The sequence below is a fragment of the Rutidosis leptorrhynchoides genome, chromosome 8 (assembly GCF_046630445.1).
Source record: "Rutidosis leptorrhynchoides isolate AG116_Rl617_1_P2 chromosome 8, CSIRO_AGI_Rlap_v1, whole genome shotgun sequence".
Lineage (NCBI taxonomy): Eukaryota > Viridiplantae > Streptophyta > Magnoliopsida > Asterales > Asteraceae > Rutidosis > Rutidosis leptorrhynchoides.
In genome coordinates this window covers 370,196,435-370,201,159 of record NC_092340.1, presented here as the reverse complement: position 1 = coordinate 370,201,159, position 4,725 = coordinate 370,196,435, and the positions used below count along the sequence as shown (strand labels likewise).

Genomic DNA, 4,725 nt, shown 5'->3' with positions numbered 1-4,725 from the left:
CATTTTTTCTAAACATATAATAAATAATAATGATAATAATATAAAAATAATATATTTTGGCTAAAAATAACGGTTCCTATTAAATAAAAGATCCTTCATCAATTGATGAAAGACCTAAACACCGTTACAGACCAAAACGTGAGGAGATGGTTCGAAGACAGTAAACACGAAACCAACTATACTCAATTTGGCTAAAAAAATATAGAGTAATAATTATGATAATAATAATGTTCCTAGAGATTATATAAATGTACACGATAATTTTTAGCTATACTCGAGAATTGTGACTTGACTCAATAAGATTATGCAAATGTATTATAATATAATAATCATATACACAACAATATAATCCGTATATATTATCCGACTCAACTTCATGCATTATTCAAAATTAATTTCAATTCAATCACATCGTAGCGAGAGCAGTGTTGTAAATCTCCCGAGATCTCCCCGAGATCTCCCCCGAGATCTCATTTTTAGAAGGCAACCGATACGAGATGTTCATCTCCCGAGATTTCTCGGTCAACCGGGTCAAACTTAGTTAAAGTCACGATTTCTCAGATTTTCTTGCTAATTTGTAAGATTTTCTTGTAAAATTCGTAATTTCTAAGATTTTCTCGCTCATTTCTCGGATATTTTGTAAAATCTCGTAAAAACGTATATAAATATACATATATTTATGTTTTTATGTATATTTTTTATTAAAAAAACTATAAAGTGTACATAAGTCAACGTCCGAGATCTCCCCGAGATTATTCTGAGATGCCGAGATCTCCCTAAAAAAGTCCAAGCGAGATCTCCCCGAGATCCGAGTTCTCCAACCTTGAGTGAGAGTAGAAAAATAAAAGTAAATAAGAAAAATGTGTTAACACAAAAATAGGTCCTACCGGGAGTCGAACCCAGGTCGCTGGATTCAAAGTCCAGAGTGCTAACCACTACACCATAGAACCATTGGCACTTCCATTCTGTTCCTATCCTATTTATATTATGGTTTTTAAATGTTTTCATTGTCAATTTCAAGATGCCACATAGAATCATCTACGTGTTGCCTTTTCAAATTCTATATGCTTTTATTACTGATTGCATCCTTAAAGCTTATAAAAGCTACAAATTCAAGCAATTTCTTTTTTTATTTATTTATAGAAACTTACCTGATCCACTCAAATCATGGGCATCATGCCAATATAGCTTAGCAACTAGGGTGTAGATATTCTTGTCATACGTTCAAACCTCATGTCAACGTATTTTGGGTGGCTAGGTAAAAGATCGGAAACAGTCACTAGATAACCCGATTAAACACGTACATATAAGTAAAAATAACCACTTACGCGGGTAGCCCGAATAGAGAAAATTCGTTTATATAACTCACTCAATAATGAAGGAAAGATAAAGTATTAATTTTTCAAGGCATAATCAATCATCTCAGAATTTTGTTTTCTTTAATTGATGACTTTGGAAGCATCAAAGTGTCCAGACTATCATTTTCACAAAGGCTCTTGATTTAACCTTAACATCTGCTCTGGCAACTCCTCTTATTTGTTTCTCTGTTATAAACAACTTGACTTTTCATACTTGGAAAACATATTCATAAACATTACTAATAGGGCAAAACCATGTAATTACACAAAAATAAATAAGGTGTACTTGCCTGAATCGTGAGGCCGAAATCCAATATACAGTGTTTTAGTCTATTCTGGAAAGCTTCAAATCCTTTTCTTGAAATGTGTAACTAAATCTGTGCATATCTAAATTAATCTCAAAGTAGTTTTGTCCCTGAAAATATAAATTAGCTATTACAATTGCATTAAGAATGATTTAGTAAGTATAATATAGTGCCTCATCTGTCACAGTCCAAATGGATTTTAGAGTGCACACATGTGCATCACTTGATAACATTCTGTAGTCTAGTAATTTCAAAATAAACATATTACAAAGCTAATGCATGTTCACAAAATTTCTTTTAATAGTGCAAGACCCTGCTAAAATAATTTTGGACTGCCACCAAGTCCAAGACTAAGCTTATGAGTGTTAAATAGTTGTGCATTTCATCTTCAAAAATGATAAGAATTATCAATAATAAATATGAACTAATAAATACATGAAGCAATATACAAATATTACAAATGTAAGATGTGGTAATATGGGCGGGTTAGGTATTGAGTCAGAGAGGTTATGGTCAAATTGAGTAGACATAGTATGGGTGGAAGCAGTTTGGTTTGAGCGGATACACATCTTGTCTAGAATCCAATTTCTCTTATATTTAACTAGTCTATATATATATATATATATATAAAAATAAAAAAATAAAAAAATATATATATACTATAAACGTAGCTGTCAAAATGTCCTTGGTAGAATTGATGTTTTGGGCGTGAAAGCACGGGTTTCTCATTGTAACCATTCATAATCTTCCGTTCTGGTGCACTTAATTGAAGTTCATCTGAATTTACAACACGGCCTAATATCTTCAACCTTTCTTGTAATGGTACCAGCAGAGTATCTAAAGGAAAACCTTTGACTTTTTCTATTTCATTACCTAAGATTCTCTGATTGAAACCAAATATAAAAATAATAAGTTAACAATAAATGCTTTTCAAAAAAAAAAAAAAAAAAAAAAAAAACAAGTTAACAATAAATAAAGTAAGCAGTAACCATGCATGTCTGTGCAATGGGATAATACTGCTTCTTACTCTTACGTTTTCCTGAAATTGTGATGAAAGTTCCTTCGCATAACTATCAGAAAGCTTGAAGTACAAAACGTAACTCATTCCTTCACCATCTATGTCACCTTGGAAAAAGGCAGCAGATATAAGACTGTTTCTAACCGTGACGGTGACGTCAAAGGCAAGTGATGTACTTTTTGGTGATGTGCCAAGGTCAAAAGATGAAGTTAAATAAAGGGGAGTGTCAAATTTGAGGATTAAATTTGTGAATGAGTGGTGTGGTAAAATATTATTGGTAGTTGGGTATAAAATATATTAATTATATAAAAATATGTGGCGAAATCTGATTGGCTGATACAAATTTAACACTTCTGTCAAATATCCGACTGACGCCCCGGGCGTCAAATTTTGACGCCGCGTTAGGGGCGTCAAGGGTGTCAAACACGTTGCCAAGTGGGATGACGGATCAAAATTGACGCTGCGTTAGTTTTAGTCTAATGGAATTTGTTAAACCATACCAATAAAAATATGTTACAGTATTGCAGGACTTAAATATCTATCGACAGGCTAAACATTTTGGGTAAACTTTATGGGCCCTCTGGGATGTTGGGCCATGTGCAACTGCACAGGTTGCACAACCAAATATCCGGGCCTGAATCCTAATCGTTAAGGTGTTCGGCTTGGCCCTTTTCTTTTCGTTTGTATGTGCTTGTTGATGTTCGTTTGTTGCGGTTTAGATATTTTGTTGGTTCGGGCATGAACAAATCTCACAATCAACACAAGAATGAAACAAATACCAGAAGAATTAATCAAAAATAACCACATCTACTTTGTGAGGAATGAACCAAATGAAAACGAATACAAATGACCTAAAACTCTACAGTAGATCTGACCAAACCCCTATTTTATACTAGAGATCAATGACGGCTAAGCAAAAATATTACATACAGACCTCTTTAATAAATAATGTACAGGTTTGGTCCTTGGAGTATTAGTTAGATCACAACTGTGTCCCGTTGTTGTGTTAGTTAATCAAACCCCATACCAGGTATGTTATTTGTATTAACTAACACTCGATTCACATTGTGACTAACCCTTCTACACTTGTACAGCAATACCAGACCATAATCCTTGTATCTTCTCTGCAATAATCTTCCAGACTCACTTTTAAACATCAAGCCTGAAAAACACAAACTTAATGAGTAGAAACCAATTTAATCAAACAATTAGATTAATCCTTTTAACACCCTCCCTTAATCTAATTGTGGAAAAGATCTATCATGTTCATTTTTTCTGTAATAAAGGAGTGCTGACTTAAATTTAAACCCTTAGTGAAAACATCTGCAAGATTATTATTGGAGTCAATCTTAACAGCCTTAATAATTCCATCACAAATTTTATCTCTTACATAAAAGAGATCAATCTCAAAATGTTTTGTTCTCTCATGGAACACAGGGTTTGAAGAGATTTGTATAGCAGCCTTATTATCAACAAAAATTTCAACTGGAATTAAATTTGATACTCTTAAATCTTTCAAAACTTTCAAGATCCATATTATTTCACATGACACAGATGCAAGAGCTCTAAACTCTGCTTCTGCTGAAGATCTTGAGACTGTTTCCTGTTTTTTACTTTTCCAGGCAGCAAGACTCCCACAAAACATAACACAATATCCAGTAATAGATTTTCTTTCCATCATTTTCTTGCCCCAATCAGAATCAACATAAGCTTTTAAGTCAAAAACTTTACCTTTCTCCAAGAAAATACCTTTACCTGGTGACTTTTTCAAGAATCTCAGCAATCTTAAAGCAATCATCATGTGAGAATTCATAGGTGCATGCATAAATTGACTTAAAACATGAACAGTAAATGCAATATCAGGTCTAGTTAATGTCAGATAAATGAGTTTTCCTACTAACTTCTGATATTGATTTACATTCTTAACAGGATAATCATTTTTAATCTCAGCTATGTTTGGCTCTATTGGTGTAAAGGCAGGTTTACAAGCAGTTAAACCAAAATCAGCTAACAATTCAACACAGTACTTTCTTTGACACATACA

The 4,725-nt window shown here is 33.1% G+C and overlaps 1 non-coding gene across 1 annotated transcript; it reads right to left on the bottom strand.

The window, feature by feature from the left end:
• Nucleotides 1–878: 878 nt before the first annotated feature.
• Nucleotides 879–950, bottom strand: TRNAQ-UUG (transfer RNA glutamine (anticodon UUG)). The gene has a single exon. It is a non-coding gene; the product is annotated as a tRNA-Gln (tRNA).
• Between the last annotated feature and the right edge of the window lie 3,775 nt (nt 951–4,725).